Genomic DNA, 20605 nt, shown 5'->3' with positions numbered 1-20605 from the left:
TACTAAACAGGTCAGGTCCTTAAAAAAAAACATCATGCATGGGCATCAGGTTAAGTGTAAGTTTCATTATGATGTGACAGGACACTCAGCATGCAAGTACAAGAGCTTTTCACTTAGATATTTCAAGTTTTGCATGTATGAAAGAATTAGATAAATTATTTCATATGAAGACACATCAAGAGACCAAATGGAGGTGGACATTATATCGCGGTGTATCAGATGACCAAATGGCCACAAAAGCTGGCAGGGGGTTGGGAGTCAACACTGGGCCAAGTAAAAAAGAAAAACAAAACCCCATCTGGATGTACCAGGTGGCTGGCATCACCACTTGGGTCATCCTCTGGTGCCTTTCTGGTTACATTAGCAGGAAGCTGGGTTGGCCCTCCTGTGCTCAGAGAAGCTGGTAGTTGAATGGACACTGTGACATAAATGGGCGCATTCCTCCCAGGGATTAACTAATTTTCCAAAATTCTGTGGACAGAGGTTTTTTGATTTTACATTTGTCCAACTGTGCATAATAATGGATTTGCAGCAAGTTATTCGAGGCTATCACTTTCCTGGAGGAGCGAAGCTGCTCAAATGGGATGTGAATTAACGTAGGGGAAAAAGATTTGCATCCTGTGAATCTTACGTAAAATGTTAAAGTATGTGATGAATATGTTTAATATAAACAAAACACACATTAAGAAAGAATGAAGTTTAAAAACTGTGAAAGTTGGGCCCAAGGCAATGGCCCAGTGGCTAGAATCCTCGCCTTGAACACACATCAGGATCCCATATGGGCGCTGGTTCTAATCCCGGCAGCCCTGCTTCCCATCCAACTCCCAACTTGTGGCCTGGGAAAGCAGTTGAGGATGGCCCAAAGGCTTGGGACCCTGCACCTGGAGGAAAAGTTCCTAGAGGAAAGTTCCTGGCTTCTGGCTTCAGATCAGCGCAGCACCGGCTGCTGCATTTACTTGGGGAGTGAATCATCCGACAGAAGATCTTCCTCTCTGTCTCTCCTGCTCCCTGTATATCTGACTTTGCAATAAAAATGAAAAAATCTTTAAAAAAACTGAGAAAGTTAATATGAAAGGAATCACAAACGAAAAAGAAGGTTGTTAGTCAATGACAGTCAAGTTTCATGCAGACTAGGTAAGGATACTGAGGTGCAGTAAGGCAGAGATTGCTGAACTGTGTCAAGCTGGAGGTTCCTGCAAGTCACAGGCTCCTGCATTATGCTACTGTATGCTCTCACTGGTCCATGAAAACAGCCCTTCCTGGGACACAATCTGACCTGCGACCTGTGGAGGGGGAGAGGTGCTGTGTGAACAGCCTACTTACAAAAGCGGGCTGTACTGACTGTGTTTAGAGGAGATGCTGTGGTGCCATCTTGCAAATTCTCCTCCCACACTCTATTTTTTAATTTAATTTAATTTTATTATTTTATTTTATTTTATTATTTCATTTCATTTCTGGCACACTCCCTGTCTATGCTCGTCTGAGTGTGTTCTCTTTCTTGCCTTTGAAATAACCTGTACCACTTTGTGCTCCGCGTGTTTGCAAGTACTTAGCATGCTTCTGTAGGCAGAAGGCAATGACCTAAAATTAAACCCTACATGGCCATTTCATTACTAGAATAAGGAGATTTTGCATACAAAGCTAGATTAATTTAAACTGGTTAGACTTAGAGGGGCTACCATCTTGTCTTACGGAGCACATGAAATCTACACAATTCAACTATTTCTAACTAATGTTTATAAAAGAAAGCAAAAGAAAAAACTCTTCCATTAGTTTCTACGTTTTTGAAAACATTCTGAAACATGTTTTATTATGCTGTTTCTAAAATTTCTCTATCTTCTCAAGGCCAAAATGTTATGTCTAACTTTGTTAAGGTCTATCATTCATTTAATATTTCATTCTTTTGAGTAATTACTCCAAAAAAGGGACAGGATAGTCTATTTAGAGTTGACGATGCTTTATTTAGATAGGAAAATGCTTATTTCACAATGTAATTAGGAAACTACAAAGTATTGGCGAATATTAAATGTATAGATGGAGCAGAAAGAGAAAGTAGAAGAGCAATAGAGCAAAAGGGCGCATCTTTGTTACACAGGAAATGAAGCTTCTGGGGGTCTGAAAAGTAAAGTTTAAGACAGGGTACCAACAATATACAAATTGTTTATATACATATGAGAATTATTTAGGCACATAAGATAAACCTAACCCTATAGCCCAACACTTCACTCTGAGAGCGGCCTAATCAATAGGACGTTCATATTTCACAAAATCCATGGAAAATGAAATTAAATGACAAATTCAATAGTGCTTATATCTTTTGAAACCCATACATGGATTTTTTTACAATTTACACTTTGTGCAAACTTTCTAAAGTTCCCTGGCATAGCTATGAGTAGGTTATTCTAGTTATGAAAGATTCACTACGCCTCACATACACCATAAATCAACTGAATACAATAAAATAAAGCAGCAAAAACGTGTAAAATATTCTGACCCCACTAAGCTGCTAGTAGAAAAAAAATAGGCTTTTCCTTTCACTCTGAAGTTATATTACACTTTTTGGAGTTAACATGCTACTGTGAACATTACAATTGCCTTGAACACTATTACTTCATTTCGATTTCACGCTTGGGAAATGCAGATTTTTGATAATCACAAAAGAGTCGCTTGCAGAATTTTTATCAGCAGAATATTTTTGAGTCAATGTTTTCACAAACAAAGTTAATCCACACTGGTTGAATTGAGTCCAGGGTGTCAACAGCCCTGGCTGCTCAAGGTTCCTCTCCTTCCCTACTACAAATCATTAGCTACTTCTGTGGAGCCTGGAGTTCACGGAACTTGGCTTTGGAACTACTCATCTAGGGAATAGCAAGAGGAGAAAACGTAATGGATCATGATGATAATGGCTGACAGCTTGAAAAGCAATATTATCAGCTACCCATTTAAATGACCAGATCGAAGAAGAGTTCAGTGTTTCCTGTAGCTCGCAATCAGCCCACACACTGTCAGAAGTAGGTGCTAACTTAGAAATGAAGTTGCATGTGTGTGTTTTAAAGAAAAAATCCGTGATCTAACTTAAAAAAGAAAAACCCTGCATTTCTACCCTTACAATACTATAACGCAACAATGAACAGAATATAAGTATTTTCTCTCTTTATTGGTTGGTTAATAAGTCTTGATCTGACAGTGGCTTCATTTTCTATTTCTATATATTGTTTACAGCTTCTTTGTTTACTAGTATCTGACTGCTAGTGTTAGCTTGAACCTATGTTGAATAATGTCTAAAATTATTGGAGTCAAAAATCATTGATTCTAACAATGTTTTAAATATTTAATATCTTAGACAAGCTATGGATCATGGGGACTCCAGGATGATGACAGAAAAGGATCTGTTTCTCTTTTGTATTTAGAAGTTAAAAATGGAGATCCTCACTGTAAAACACCAGAAATTACTTTCTAAATGTTCATGTTTACTATCAATTTAGCGCTGAAAGTCAAATTAAATATTCCGTGATATACATGGATGCCCATATCTCCATCCCTCACTCCTCTGTCACAGCACTTATAAAAGTGCTCCAAATCTAAAATAAAACTCATGAGAAAATAAAAACATACATTGTCTCTTCTTCTTTGAATATAGGCAGCTGTTTGTTCACGTAATTACACCAATATTGGTAGTCTCACCGAGTTACTAAGGATGATTTGCAGTATGCCTGAAACGTTTGTTCTCGATTTGAAGTTGTTCTAATCTCGTAACCTTGACCAAAGAACTTGAAAATTGAAAATCAGATAATTTATAAGATGGAATTAAGTACGTTAAGTACTCCACAGCCAATTAACTTAGTGACCTTCTAAGCATAACCTGGGGAGATTTTGTAAAAGAATGCAAAAGAGAGAGCATTGGGCTAGTGCCTTTTACGATGGAAGAAAGTTCTAACGATGAGCAAAATGAAGAGAAGTGCATTAGCGGGTATCTCACACGTGTGATATACATCAAGTCAATGACTAATTACTTCGCTCTGCTTTCTTCTTTTAACTCCCGTTTCTTCCTTTACGTGACTTTTAAAAGCAGCTATGGTTAAGATCTCTTTAACTTCAGTTCGCATTATGTATAAGGATTTACCGAAAAATTCTAAGTAATAAATAAAAAAGCACAGTCTGTGGACCATTTACAATATCTTAAATAACTTTGATTTTACAATTAAACAATTAAAGTAATGATCCCGTTTTAAATTTTTACTAAGCATATTCCAAAACATCAAACAAGCATTTTTTTAAGCCACAGGTATTATATTTGCTAGTATATAGTAACCAAAACACACTGGGAGTCGTGTTCTTCATGAAAGACGTTCAAGTAGGGAGGAAAGAGGCTGAATTAGCAAGGAAAAAGAGCAGACATATTGTGGTGAGAGAAGCTGGGAGAAGAGCTTAAAACGGGGTCTCTAGTGAATTACAGGGAAAGGTTTAAATTAAATAGAATGCTAGTATTTGTGAGTAAGGCAAAAAAAAAAAAAATACATGTGAAATGTGGTGAGGCAATAATTGGCCTGGATAGATGTTAGGAGAAACGATCAAGGCAGAAAGTTTATGAGAAAATAAAAACAACAAAAAGATTGGATGGTTTTACAGGAAAACTGAAGTCAGTAAGAGATGGCGATGAAAACAAAAACGATGCAGAGCCACATATGGCATTCTTTTCAAACATCATTTTATTTTAATTGGAAATGCACATATACAGAGAGGAGGAGAGACAGAGAGGAAGATCTTCCATCTGCTGATTCACTCCCCAAGTGGCAGCAATGGCCGGGACTGAGCCAGTCGGATGCCAGGAGCCACGAGCTACTTCTGGGTCTCCCACGCAGGTGCAGGGTCCCAAGGCTTTGGGCCGTCCTTGACTGCTTTCCCAGGCCGCAAGCAGAGAACTGGATGGAAAGTGAGGCTGCTGGGACTAGAACCGGCTCCCACATGGAATAAATGTGCATACAAAGCAAGGACTTTAGCTGCTATGCTACTGCACCAGACCCCACTTAGGACATTTCACTCAGTATAGAGATTATGGCATTGGGTGGGAATCAAAATGAAAACCTTTGGTAGTCCGAAGGAAAAGCTTATGATTTTGCTTCTATTCTAAAAGGAGTACTTTGAATGTCTTGTGTACGGTCCACAAAGTTACGAAGCAGGGATACCCTTTCACAGTGTCATTTCACAGTCTATCACTGGTGGTACAATGGCAGTGGCACACGGGGAGAGACATCAGGTTTGAATGGAGCCAACTGAAACGACGGCTGTAACTGTGTGCTGGAAACAGCTGTCACTGTCAAACGGGACTACAAGACATTCTCTTGCACAACTGTATGAAGAAATGAACATTACAATTACAGACAATATCATTTTTAAAAATACTTTTTCAAAGTTTATCTTATAACCGCATTTAATTTTTGAAATATCATAAAACATCAACATACGATATTTCTTATCTTATATTCAGCCTAGGAGTCTGCTAAGCTTATCTCTTTGGCAAAAGCAAATCTAACTGCAATTATGTAGCATTGCATCGTGTTAAAAACTTCTCTTTGACTTGGAAGAGATAGACAGATGGTAGATAAACATTGGCAGGTAATCTCTCATCCAATGATTTATTCCTTAAACGTCTACAACATTGGGCGTTTGCTTGGATAGAAGTCAGGAAACTGGAGGTATGTCTGTGATTCCCATACGAAAGAGACTGTAGCACGTGAGCTGTCACACAGTGGTTCTAGGGCACACAATTGCAACTGGAGGAACCGGGATGCTATTTGGAATCCAGGCACTTTGAAAGACAGAGTTCCGTTGACAGAAAGAGAGAGCGAGAGAAATGGAAAGAGAGCAGGGTGGAGGCAAAGACTGAGAGATATTTTTGTCCATTTGTTCATTCCCCGGATAGTCCTTGTGAGTTGGGCTGGGCCAGGCTCAAATTAGAAGTCAAAAGGGTCTCCTGAGAGGGTGCCATTAGCAGCGAGCTGGAGGGGATGCAGAGTGCCTGGGGCTCAAACTGGAACCCATATGCGATGTCTACACCGCAGCTTTACCCACTATGCCTTAACACTGCGCTTGAACTTTCTCCCATAGGGTTGGTGACGTTTCAGATGGCAACACAATCTGCTCCGCCCTAGTGGTGTTACCAGCTTGCAAGTATCTTATGCAATTCTTGCATTATCTCTTCACTTTGTTGATTTTTTAAGGGGCAAGGAGTTGCAGAAATTATTCAGTTTGGTAAATCAAATTTGTCTTGTTGTTTGTGCTTTGAGAATCTTAAAGTTCCACGCCAATTCCAAAATTGTAATACATCTCTTCTTCTTTATCCCTTAATTTCAGAATTTTAGATCTTATATGGGTCATTTTGAATTGATTTTTTTGTGCATGATAAGAGATGGGATGAGAAATCTAATTATTTTAAATGTAGATATATAGGTTTGCCCACATTATTCATTGAAAATGCTGTTTTTACTCATAAATGCACTCTTTTTTTTAAAAAAAAAGATTGATTTTATTGGAAAGGCGGATATACAGAGAGGAGAGACAGAGAGGAAGATCTTCCGTCCGATGATTCACTCCCCAAGTGAGCGCAACGGGCCGATACTATGCCGATCCGAAGCCAGGAGCCTCTTCCGGGTCTCCCACGCGGGTGCAGGGTCCCAAAGCTTTGGGCCGTCCTCGACTGCTTTCCCGGGCCACAGGCAGGGAGCTGGAAGGGAAGCAGGGCTGCCGAGATTAGAACCAGCGCCCATATGGGATCCTGGGGCTTGCAAGGCGAGGACCTTAACCACTTGCGCCACTGCGCTGGGCCCACATGCACTCTTAAGTACAAAATTTCATGTGTGATTTTAAATTATCAGTTTGTCCAGGCCATGACTAATTAATTCACCTTAAATTGATACCTGAATTGAAAACATTTCAGATAAAAAACGTAGTAATCCTGTAGTTTCTGGCTTTGGTTAATTTCTGAAATAATGTTAGTACAGATTGTTAATGAAGATTTAAAACTCATGTTTACTGTTATTAGTTATATTTTTGGTTTTTGTTGACCAGATGGATGCTAATACTAATTAAACTGCAGAATTAAAAAAAAAAAAAGCAATGTGACTTGATAATAATGTTTTTTATCATGCCCAACACCTGCATTTGTAATGTGCCTTAATTATGTACATTTACAATTTGGTCAATGGTTTGCATTTGAAAAATCTATTCTAATTTTAAATGAATCTGATAGTTCATAAGAGCAATCACATATTTAAATGAGACAATCATTGCCTAATTGGCATATTTCAATTTGCACTGAGATGTGCCAGTTATCTGGAAACCACTAAAGACTTTACTATCCCCAACAGGGAATTTATGGACTATCAGGAAAACACCGTGGATGAAGGCGATGTAATCTAAAATTCATTTCCTAAAGTGACTTGCGCTAGAGGAGGGATTGTGCTCTAATGCATAAATCGCACGGAAACTAAAATATACATCCTTTCTAGAGGTATTTTATTTACCTCTAGACTTGGCATTTTTGGTTTGTTTTATGGAGGAAATGTAATGAAATTAAAATATTGGGAAACCATCCCATCATCATAATCATCTTTATATATAGTGCACTACTTTGTGAATTTTTCTGAGCAACAATGTAGGTGGTCATCACATTTTTAAAAACATATGAACACGTAAATAGCAAAATGATGAACCTTCGACTGTTCTTGAGGGTCTATACTATTATAATAAAATAGGGAAAATCAGGGAGAGAGATGAGAATTGGGGGTTGGGAGAAGAGAGGGGAAAATCTCAAGCCTGGAACTGTATCATAAAAATCTACAAAAAAAATAAAAAAGAGTTGAATCAGTCTATATCTATAATATATTTTTCTCTATATACAATTTGCTCCAAAATAACAGTTTATGAATCAATGTCACATACTAGTATAATGATATGACATTAATTATTAATGCCATATTAATGTCATGTTGATACTGGCTTTCAAATTTGATTATTCTGTTTTTTTCACCATTTGTTTGGCTATCATGTAAACCAGTATAAAATATCAAAATGACTGTAAAAAACCCATAGGTATTTATAATTTAGTGTAAAAATATAGTGTTATTAAATTGGGGATTTTGCCTGTAAATTATACCCTTAGTTTCGTTCAGAATCAATGTATTTGCTGCATACATTCATAAGACATAATATAGAAATTTGGTTTGCACTATAACTTTTCAACATCTTAGTTTTTTTTTCAGATTTATTTATTTATTTATTTATTTTTATTGCAAAGTCAGATATACAGAGAGGAGGAGAAACAGAGAAAAAGATCTTCCATCTGACAATTCACTCCCCAAGTGACCGCAACGGCCGTTACTGCACTGATCCGAAGACGGGAGCCAGGAGCTCTTCCGTGTCTCCCACGCGGGTTCAGGGTCCCAAGGCTTTCGGCATGTTTGACTGCTTTCCTAGGCCACGAGCATGGAGCTGGATGGGAACCGGTGCCCATTTGGGATCCTGGCATGTGTGAGGTGAGAACGTTAGCTACTAGGTCACCATGCCAGGCCCAACATCTTAGTTTTATATTTTTTTTCCCTCATAAGTCTAACTTTTTATGCTTCTGAATGTATAACATAGCTTTTACAAAGATAGGTTTGTTAACATATTTTTGTTTAAATAGTAGGTTGCTTTAAAATACTTGATACATTTTCAAAGATGTGAGTTAATACAAGTATATTACTTATCTGAGTCAAACATCTCTTTATTGTAATGTTTAGTTAGGATTCTGTGAGTAGTGTTTGAGAAGCGCTAATAAAATATAGATTTGAAATAAAATTACCAACTGTAAATGGGCTTATAGTTAAGAAATAAACGGTAGTCCTTTTTTACTGTTGCTGAAATCTATAGTTGGATTTCTTGTTATGCTCAAATATTATCATTTTAATAATATTATCAATTCTTATATAAACAAAAGAGTGATTCATTTTTAAAGTATATTTTTAAAAAGCTTTTTCTCTTTTAATGCATGATAGTACATTATGAATGTTTCTAATCATGGCAAAGATGTAGCATATGCATTTTTATCTAATATCCCACTCTAGGGTGTATTGCTGTCTTTCCAGCCTACTGGTGAGCACATATGTAGCTACAGACACTTTGATACTACAAGCAGCGTTATGAAGCGCCCTTTGCTTACTGTATTTGCATTTACCTTCATTGAACTGTAAATTCTGTACCACATTTCATAAAATGTATGTTTATGTTCAATCTTGAATTTCACATTGGGAAACAATAATTGTCTCCTCTATTTTGTTTTCAGTGTTTTGTTTAAAACAGTTATAGAACTTTACTTAACTGCCATTATTCTGTTTATAGTACTCAAATGACTTCAAATTTATACCTTCAAACTGAAGCTAATGTCAGAATTGAAAGAGCCATTGAAACAATATTAGACTCCAGAGTGCTATTTAAATGACACTAATTATTTTGAGCATGAATTTAGAAGGATTAATAGCGCTTTCACCTCAATTCTTGTATTTGTTTTTGGCCTAGGTGTACATTTAAGATAGACTTCTGATCTAGTCAGTTGAGGGATCATATTTCTAATTATTTCAACGACAAATCCATACTAATTCTTTACTTTGAATAGAAAAAAGCATATATTAATAGTTTCATGCATATTTTCCTGATATCCAAAATGTTATTATTTCTTGTTGCTCTTTTGTTTCCAATAATAATACTTTGTTATGACTCAAAATTATGCTTGAAAAGTTTATACATTATAGTTTTTATTCGAAGTCCTAGTAAAATATCATGCTAATATCAATATACCATATTCAATATTTATTAATATACTCCCATATACTATAAATATTTATAGTATATATGGAGGTGAAGTGCCTAACCAATATGATTGTTCATAATCACAGTACACTTCCCTGTGCGCATGGGTGCACAGAATAGAGACTGTATTGCTTAGTCTTCTTTTTCAGGACATACTCATCGGTTTTGATTGGGGCCGAAGCAGTGTCATTGGAAAGTGTGACTTAAAATCTGGGAAGACTTGGAGAGGCATAGCTTTCTTCTTTGCTCTGCCCATCACCAGTCATGGAACCCTTTGCAAGTCAAGCTGCTAATGCCAATTTAGGCCAGTTAAGACTGATGGCTACCCAGAGAGAAGTGACACAAAAGCAACTCATCAGTGTGAGAGCACAGAGCAATATGCCAATTCTGCACTATGCACCAGACTATGCAAGAGAACAAATTTCTGGTTTTTTTTTTTTTTTCCTTGCTTTTGTTTCTGAAAACAGTAAAGGAGGTTAAACCTTTAAACTCATATTCCTTGAAATGCATGCATGTGTGTGCTGAGTGTGCCAAGTGCTTTATACTTTAACTAATGAAACCAAACGGAAAAGTATGGAAAGAAGCAACACCAAAAACCCCTAATTATTTGTATTTAAAGTTTAAAGCATAAATATGTGATACAAACTTAGATATGACTCTGAAAACCTATGATAACTTCCCTCAAAGAATATACTTATATGAGTATCATTTAGTATTTTTTGTTGGTTAGATGAATTTTAAAAAACTGCATAAATGACATTGCTTTATTTAGACATTAGATTTGATTTTTATTTTCCTATGAAAATGCCCTGGTGGCATCATTTACTTTGTGAAGAGGTAATATTCAAAAGATTAAACTAAAAACTAGGGACATAACTATTTCAAACTTTAAAATTCTCCTTGAGTTTCTGAAGGGGGCTTTTTAGAACTAACTTGGGAGATGCAGCAGAAGCCTTTTGAAATATAAACATTCAGTTTTGTTCTGTGTTCTGAAGTACAAATCTTGCTATAAAAGAATTTCTAATTTACCCCAGTGGAGATGTTAGTGAATGTGGAATAAAACCTTTCCTACCTGCTACTGTCTACTTCGTTATTGCCTATTAAAAATCATTCACTGCTGTTATTCCCATGAATAAGCCACTGTTTCTATGATACTGGAAAACTTCTTTCAAGGACAGCACAATAGATAAGATGGAGTTTGGCTTTCTGTTGACTGAAACATTTTGTTTCACTCATTCTGTTGAAGAAGAGTTAATGGCCATGGCTAGAAAGAATTCTTTAGATTTGGAGAAGAAATGCAGTTCATCCTTGAAGATTAAATCAGCTTTTATTTTCCCCTTTTTCTAATCAGCTGCTAAAAATGTCTGTTATCAAAGTTTGTAGGACATCTTCCCTAGAATACTCAACTTTGAAAAGAATGATACTCTTTGGTGCTGGCACCATGATGTAGTAAGCTAAGCCTCCATCTGTGATGCCAGCGTTCCATACGGGCACCAGTTTCTGTCTCATTTGTCCCATTTCCCATTCACCTCCCTGCTTATGGATGAGGAAAGCAGCAGAGGATGGTACAAGTCTTTAGGCCCCTGTATCCATGCTGGAAATGCAAAAGAAGCTCCTGCATTGGGATTGAATGAATTCCAAGCATTGTAGACATTTGTGGAATGTGCTGGAAGATGGAAGTCCACCCTCTCTGGCTCACCTCTCTATAATTTTGTCTTTCAAATTAAAAAAAAATTAAAAATTAATTACCCTTTGTGAAAATTTGTGTCTTTGTGTTTAGAGATGAGCTAGTTCAGTGTGGTTATTTCAGGTTCAACAACAGCAACAACAACAAAAAAATACTGACACCTTAATCTTTGAATGTGAGAATTCTGTTTCAAGGTATGGATCTAGTTTTGGGGAGTTTGTGTTTTAATTGCTACTTTTTAAAAAAATGTATTTTGTTGATTTGAAAGGCAAAGGTAAAGAAAAAGAAAAAGAGAAAGTTTCCTCCTGCCTGTTCAATACCCAAGTAGACACAGTGCTTTGGGCAAAACTTAAGCCAGGAGCTTCTTCTATATTTCCCAATCAGATTCTAGTGTAAAAGCACATGACCCAACTCCTGCTGCCTTTCCAGAAATAGTAGCAGGGATTGAATCAAAAGTTGAGCAGCCAGGCTTCAAACTGGTTTGCAAATGGCATACTAAGATGGAGGCAGTGGTTTTATCTGCTATGCCATAATACTGTCCTCCTCAAAACATATTTTCTCCAACAAACCTCTGATGGTTTATATTTTTCTGAAAACCCTAAATTCCTAAGTGCATTTTGCATTTTTAAAATGATTTTTCTAACTCTTACAACCCTCCCAGATCACAAGCAGGAAGTTGGATGGGAAGCAGGATGGCAAGGATTAGAACCAGAGCCCATGTGGGATCCCAGCTCGTGGCGCAAGGTGAGGACTTTAGCCGCTAGGCAACAGTGCTGGGCTAGAAAATAATATTTTTTTTGATAAAAATAAAAAATATCTCATGAATTTACATGTCATCCTTGTGCAGGAACCATCTTAATCCTCTCTGTATTGTTCCAATTTTACTATATGTGCTGCTGAAGCGAGCACATAATTATTGTTTTAAAAGATTTTTAAAAAGCAGCAAAAACTACACTCTGATGAGTAAAGTGAAAACATTACCATAACATAGATGAAGGTTAGAGAGAAACCATAAGGATAATGGGAACCCTGACATCTGGTCTAAGGTGACTATGACAGCCAGTGCTATTAAGAGTAGATGAAGGAAGAATGATCCCACATCAGATTGACAGATGGCCAAAAAAACTGGCCAGTGTTGATCAGATGTCCATTAGAACTGAAGGGGCAGACACTAACTTCCAAAGCACCAGGCAGTGTCATTCAATTTGCCTGGCTCAGAAGCTCCAGTGTTCTGTTTATAAATAAAAACAAACTCTTTAAGATTTTATTTTTCTTTGGGCATTTATAATCAATAAACTTTTTTTAAAAATGAGTCTCCTTTTGAGCATATGAGTAAGCTATTTAAAGATGATCATTATATTGAAAAGGTTTCCTTGAACAATGAAGCTGGAAGATAGGAATTGTTTCAAATACACACACAAAGAGACAAAATAAGTATAATTTTCTAAACTACCCAGCTTTAAAATAACAAACAAGTCAATGACAAGACCTGCTAGGTGTTTATAATGGGAATGATCTTGAAGGACAGATGAGGAAATCTATATCCCAAATGAAGTATGCATAAGTTTCACCTCTTCATTGATTTGACAAAACCTACTTGTTGTTGCTTTATCCTTACAAAATCAGCCTCCCTAGATGCCTCCAAATGACTCCATTTATTTTGTGTTTCACTGATTGTACACTGCCTGTGTCATTAAATTTCTTCATTTACTTCCTTTTCTCTTTTATCATATGAATATGATCTTATCCTTTGTAAAACAGTCAACAAAACAATATTCCTTGACCTTACAGCATCCCAACTTGCAGCCAAATTTATTTTCTAATTATGAATTCAAGTTCTGGAAAACAAAGTCTGTCCCAAGGATGAGCACATAAGTGTTGGCTGTGCGGTATTCCCAAATTGTGCACCACTAAGCGTCAGGGTTTAATTCCCAACTGCAGCTCCTAACTGAAGCTCCCTGGGAGGCAGCCTGATGACTAGTGTTTGGGTCCCGTCACCCATATGGGAGACCTAGCTTGAGCTGTTGGCTCTTGCCCTCAGTCCAGGCCTGTACTGAGCGGTTGGAAACATGTAGATGGAGAACTTGAGATTGGAAGATATCTCTCAATCTGGGTCTGTGCCTCTTTCTTTCTTCTGTTTTGAAAACATACATAGATTTGGAGTCCATACGTGCTCGATTATGACCATGCAAGCTTTCTGCAGGAATACGAAAGCAACAGTGTTAGAAGATGCATAATACTCATCTCAACAATGCATGACAAAGGAAGTGATGAAATCATTGTGATGGGCTGTCTCTGCTTTGGGGAATCTCGTTCTGTGTGCACACTGACTTCAGTGTTTTCCTTACCGACATAGAGAGCTGCATGCTTGCTTGCTCCACTATCCCATCACTTAAACTACTTCCACTGTAAAAAACCAAGTGAAGATCGTATAGTCCTTTAACACAAGATCATTCAAATGATGACTGGATTCCTTTCTGTGATGTAATCAAAAACCTCATCCACTTTCGCTCTCTTGGATCATGGTTGCTGGTAAAGTCCTCTTGTTTTAGGAATACAGATATGGTTTTCAGTTCCCTTGTTGGTTTTTGTCCTATTATTTGATAATTTTAAAACTGCCACAAATTCCTTTTATGTCCCTCTCTCTCAAATCCACACTCAGTCAAGATTTTGTTGCCACTAATCCATTCAGTGGGAAATTTCAGACATCAAGGTCACCAGGAAACTCCATGCGGGAGAGTCAGAAGTTAAATTTTTTATCCTCAACTGAAAGTCTCACAAACAACCTTAGAAGGATGCTGTTGCCTTTTTACAAGCATGGCTTCTTTCTGATTTCCATAATAGTCTTTTCTTATCTCTGTGATTGCTTGCTGTAAAGGTTAGATGGGAGCCAAGCTTTAGGAGAATCACAGATTTCTGTTCTTGATTGTCTTCTCATTTCACTCGTTCTTCCCAGGTGATTTCATCCTGTATCATGATGTAAACAACCCTGATCTCAAGCCTAATTTCCCATCTGAAATGGAAGTTTATACATTAAATATGTACGTCTCTATATCTATATCTAACTTCATCCTAACATATTTATATCTGAATTTTTATTCTTTCACTAATGTTTCACCTGATGGGAATGAAAACTTTCTCAATGTTCAGGTAATCCAAGATTTTTTTTTTTTGATTCTTCTGTTTCTTAAATCCTTTATATGATGTTCATCAGCAAATAGTGATTTTACCTTTAAAATATAAACATAGAAGGACCATTTCTCAACTATCATGTCTTATGTTTTCTGAGCCCAAGCATCATCATGTCCCTAGAGGTGAGAATGTTTGGGAAGGTCTACTCAATGCTGCCTTGGTCCCCTGATCTCTGTGATCCATTCCATAATTGCAGCCAGCATGGTCCTTATTAGACCATGCCACTCTCGTTCAATCAGCATATATGCTTTCTTTTCTCCACAGTAAGATCCAAGGTCCTGATAATAATTTTATTACCCATCTTTAAACTTACACTCATCTATTCTCTTTATCCTTTTCTTTCAACAATACACATCTGATCAAATAACAGTATTCATGTTGTTAGAAATCTTTTAAATCTCCAAAGTCAGTTGGTTTAATTTTCTATAGATATCTTAACTTTTTAAATAAAGTAAAACTTAATACTTGGACCTAAATGAAATAGAAAATGGTCTGTTTATTTGCAGCTTACCTTTCTGTTATCCCTTTTATTTTGCATGTTTCCCCAAAACTAACATTAAAATAAGTTATTTTTGCTTTAAAGAGGAATGATGCTTTCTAAGAGATCATTTACCTAGATCTTATTTTGTTTTTACCTATAAAGTATTTTTATCATGGAACTATTTGAGTTTCTACCTTTTTCTTTAGAGAGGATGCATCTCTGCCTCTGTAACCATAAAGGAAATAGCCATCTGGCATAATGGAAACCCATTTTAATTCTATTGGATTATAGCAATGTTATAGTTAATAAAATGACTTCATAGTTATTGTCATTGATATTTAAAACTTTTATTTTTGAGATGACTTTAGTATTTGTTGTATTCAAGAAATATGCCATGTTGGAAAGAATGCTGAAATAATAATAATCAAAACAACTTGGTTCTGAAACCTCAGAATTCCAAGATGCTTCTTTGTAAATTACATGATGACATATTAATTTCAAAAATTTCACACCAAAATAGATTTTAATGATATGTTCCTTGAATTTTTTGAAGCCCTACAATTGTAAGCTTAAGTTCTCTTATACGTTACAATTTTATTATACTTGTTTACTTTTTACAGTTTTAGAATTAAACTTACATGACTCAAATAATAGTTTAATTTCCAGCTACAATTGACAAAAACATTATTTTTTAAATGCTCATTATGCACTGTTTTATATCACAGTTAACATTTGTAATTCCCAGAAAAAATTATAACTGAGAGGCTGTCTCAATGGCTCACCTGGCTAATCCTCCTCCTGCAAGCATCGTCATTCCACATGAATGCCAGTTCCCACTCCTGCAGCTCTGCTTCTCATCCAGCTTCCTGTTTAGGGCCCAGGAAAGCAGTTGAGGTTGACCCAGAGACAGGATCATATGTATATTATAAAATTACCAGGGAGACCAGTAATTGTATTCAAAGTTGTAAGTGGAATGTGATTTTTTTTTTTCCTTTTCCTCAGTAGTGAAAATTGGATAATATGGCAGTTTCAGTTGTAGAGTACATTTTCATCTGGTAATTAAGACTGACAAAATCATTGCATTATGACTAGCAGAAACTGCTTTTATGTTTTAAATCACTAATATATTTAAGTATCTATTACTTTGTGATGCAAAGTGACTTTTACTTTGCATCTGTTCTGTTTATATATTAGCATCAGTAATTCTATTTTAAAATACAGAGAATAAAGCTGAAAAGACTATATTGTCAAACTGGATAGTAAACAAATGAGGTTTCAAATATTGCTATCATTATTCAAATAACATGTATTTAATAACACTTCTACATAATCATCATTTGAAAAAAGGTACATCCTTTATATATACTTATTTGTTTTTTAAATATGCCCTCCTGAAAAACAGCATCAAACTGTTCCCTGCCTAATGTAAAAGGCACTGGTCTCCTAAGGACCTGGAGTAAAAATAACAAGAAGATTTTTTTAACATTTTGCCACATTCATTCCATATGTAAACACACATGCACATGTATACTCTTTATTTGCTGAAAACAAAGGTAATATTACAAAAGCAAGGATACATGACAGTGACCATAATGCAGAATCAGGGAGATATGCTGTCATGTACATTCTGTCATTCAACAAAACTGTTTATCACTAAATACACAAATGTTACAAAATCGAGAAATTTTTTTATACTTTCTTGCTTTCACAAATCGAGGGAAAACATACAATATTTCATCATGAATGTTAGACCAGAGCTGACAAATAACTGAATTAGCTCTAAAGAATAAAGAAAGAACATAGAGGCTGTGATCAAATGCATAGGAAGACTGTCACTTCCATTAATTTCCTATTAATATAAAAGGTTAGGTAATGAGAGAATTTACAAGAGAATCAGACATGAAAGTTAATACGTACTTTTCAGAAAAACACAGGCTGTTGCTGCTACCCGCTATTTCCATTTGCCTCATTAGAATGAGATCATTGGCATGGAAAGCTTATCCTGTTGAATTCTGCCAATCTCTGCCAAGAAATATTCAGCATGGGTTTTAAATAGGTGTAATTGAGCAACTCACTATTAAGCATAGAATATGAAATACTTCATAAAGTAGTCAAGTTTAGAATTATACCCATAGGTAAAAAAGAAAAGCATTCTTTCTAAAGTCAAAAAAGTCAGTTACTAACGTTTCCGGGTTTCCAGCTTAATTTCTACTCAAGCTTTTCAATGTGTTGTTGTATACTTATTCAATTTCATGATGATACATCTATTTTCTCTCATGCTTTATGTTTCCAAATGGATATGAACATTGAATTACTTCTGAATTAAAGCTATTAAATGAATTAGGTTGCTCAGTTTGGTTGGTAACTCAAAGTGCAGATCCAGAAGACTGTCAAAATAAAATATGTATTATTTATGGGAAATTAAAAGTCCTGTTAATATCGAGTTGTGGATATGATGACTCATCTTCAGTAATCCTTGGAAATTCTTATTAATAAAAGGTGTCTGTGTTACAGATATCTGTTTCTAGTATTTGAAATGGAAATATGCAAATGTTACTGAGAATCATATAAAGGACAGAGGTTAAAACTGTGAGAGGAGTTCAGAGATGAACAATAAAATCATTTTGATTATTCCCCATGAAAGGAATAAAATATGAGTAAGGCAAAACAATATTAACTTAGTATTTTCTGAAATATTATGATTTTAACTATGTCATTCCAAAATTTACAGAAATATTAATTATTAAAATATTCTTGGATTAAAATTTTTAAAATATTTAATTTAGCTTTATTTGTAGTATCTAAGAACTCTAATACATGGGAAAAACTAAAATTACATAGGAGATGTGTGTGACCTTTAAAATTTCCCATTTACCCATTAATCTAGAAACCATTTAGACTATGAGCTTTTGTTTTTAGAAAAACAAAAAAGCATCTGAGTACCAGCATCTGATATAGCTGTTCATCCCCATGCTGGCTGCTCCACTTCTGATCTGGATATCAAAGGATATCAAAGATATTTTTTTCTCATACAGATTCTAGGCTCCACAGTGTGATAGAGGGCATATAAAATGAAGCACTAAATTGATGTCTCAATCTCAATACTAGAACTTTTTACTGGATAACTTGCTGTGGGAGCCTCGCCTGAATACTGTGACATTTAAAATGCTGTCCTCTACTACACTCTAGATTCTGGGATAAACGTCCTCAGGCACAACAATGGTATGCCGGTGGACGGAGTCTTTCATCCTGCAGGTGGGAATACATTCTTGCAAATGCCTTGTGTGTTCTCATCTTTGTGTATACCACGCACTGCTGTTGCACACACCTTGGTGTCACGGATCCATCAGTCTATGTGTGGCCTCTTGGTACAAGCAAGTGTAAACATTAACTTTAATGAGACTGCTATTAATGTGACCCTGTATATTATTACAGTGGTGCTTTGTTTTCATATAAGTATATTCAGTACGTTTTAAACTCTTAGTAAAATACAGCATCAAGTACTGCATATAACACAACATATTCATTTTTGATTGATTGTACAATAGGTTTATTCAAACCAGTATCACTACAAATAGGTGAGAGATGTTATGAAAACTACAAAGTCATGAAGAGATAGGAATTTTTCAGTCCCATAATAGACTAGTGGGACCAACTTTGTACATGTGGTTCGTCATTTACTTAACGATTGTAAAATATTATCAAAAATGCAAATTTCTCCTGTACAAAAAAATATACAAACATGCTCTTTTATAGGACAATAAGTGGGTTGTATAACAATAGAATGGAACTGATGGTTTTTCACGATATTATGACTTGGAATAACAGATTCCTTTGATATTTCAATGATAAAACTTTCCTCATATTTTATAAATCGTACAGCAAAGCACTTAGATTTTTATCATAATATATTTAATAAATCTCTCCTTTGTAATTTCAAAGATTCAGTATTCTAAGCAAGGGGTTTTGGAGATTTATTTTTTACTGAAAAATCACATTTACAAAGAGAATGATCACTGGAGAGAGAAAATTTTTCTTTCTGCTGGTTCACTCTTCAAATGTTTGCAAATCCTGGAGCTGAACTAATCGGTAGTCAGGAGCCAGGAGCTTCTTCTAGGTCTCCCTTGAGGGTGTAGGATCCCAAAGCATTAGTTCATTTTCCACTGCTGCCTCAGACCATAACCAGGGAGCAGATCAGAAGTGGAGCAGCCAGCATGGGGATGAACAGCTATATCGGATGCTGGTACTTGCAGGCAGAGAATTAGCCAAGTGAGCCAGGTGACCGACCCTTATAACCAATTTTCAACTGTATCTTTTGGTTTCTACTTGAGCAAATGATTCCCAACTAGTAAATTGTTTAGAACAAGGCTACTGAGGGAAAATGCAAGCCAAGTACAAGTATTATGCCATAAGATGTCAACTAGCTTTAAAGGCTACATCGTATTTTTCCTATGGCTTGCTGTTAGCATAGCATTGTTCTTGTTATATGTACATATTTATCCTGTTGGCAATCCCTCAGATATATACCCCTCCCTGTGTGTATCTGTAATATACATAAAATATTTCATTATTGATTTGATATGTAAAATATATCCATATAGAAATGGTGATTAGGTTTCCACCTCAACAAATTTAAAAATGAACCCAACAATCAGATTTAAATATAAAAGCTAAAATGAACTCTCTGAATTTAAAAGGATTTGCACATTTAAAATAAACCACTTAAGTAATTTAAGACTGAAAAAGTGAATTGATAAAGTCTGTTTTCTTCCACATTTCTTTCATTGTTTTCAATCTTAGTGTTGTCCAGATGGAAAAACTGAAGAATAAAATGAAGGTTATTCCTGAAAAGTGTTGAGACATTGATTTTTAAACTTCAGTTTCTAGTTTTACTTATTTCAAGTAAGTACTGCAAATGACTACCTTACAACTACAGCTTTGAACTCCCCTGTAGGAAGTAAATGAAGCATTTTATTTTGTAATCATTTTCACAACACATTTCAAAGGAGATTGGTAAATTAAAAACATAGCATGGATGATATCCGTGTTTTTAAAATCTTTCACTCTATAATACACACTGTGGTTATTTGATGCAATTAGTATCTTCTCAACATACAATTATAAAGACAATTAAACTTTTAAGTTCACTTTCTAGAAAATGAGTCTTACTTCTATTTTGTTCTGTGCTGCTTATCTACAGTCTGATACCGTGGCTGGCAGCCAGCAGGCATCAGATACCCTCAAAACTACACAACTAGTGAAATGAGAACATAAATTTCAGTCATCACCAGACAATGTTTGTACAGTTGGAAGATTAGTCATCCAAATGATTAGCCCCCAACAATGACAGGAAATCACGAAAGAGATTTTTTAACACCAGTGAAGGGAAACTAAACAAG

At 35.8% G+C, this 20605-nt stretch overlaps 1 non-coding gene across 1 annotated transcript; it reads right to left on the bottom strand.

Moving 5' to 3' along the window:
* Positions 1-12335: 12335 nt before the first annotated feature.
* On the bottom strand, positions 12336-12442 carry LOC121146947. The gene has a single exon (XR_005882306.1). It is a non-coding gene; the product is annotated as a U6 spliceosomal RNA (small nuclear RNA).
* Between the last annotated feature and the right edge of the window lie 8163 nt (positions 12443-20605).

This window comes from Ochotona curzoniae, unplaced genomic scaffold (genome assembly GCF_017591425.1).
Source record: "Ochotona curzoniae isolate NIBS_2020 unplaced genomic scaffold, NIBS_Ocur_1.0 scaffold_4505, whole genome shotgun sequence".
Classification (NCBI taxonomy): domain Eukaryota; kingdom Metazoa; phylum Chordata; class Mammalia; order Lagomorpha; family Ochotonidae; genus Ochotona; species Ochotona curzoniae.
This window is presented reverse-complemented; position numbering and strand designations above follow the sequence as displayed.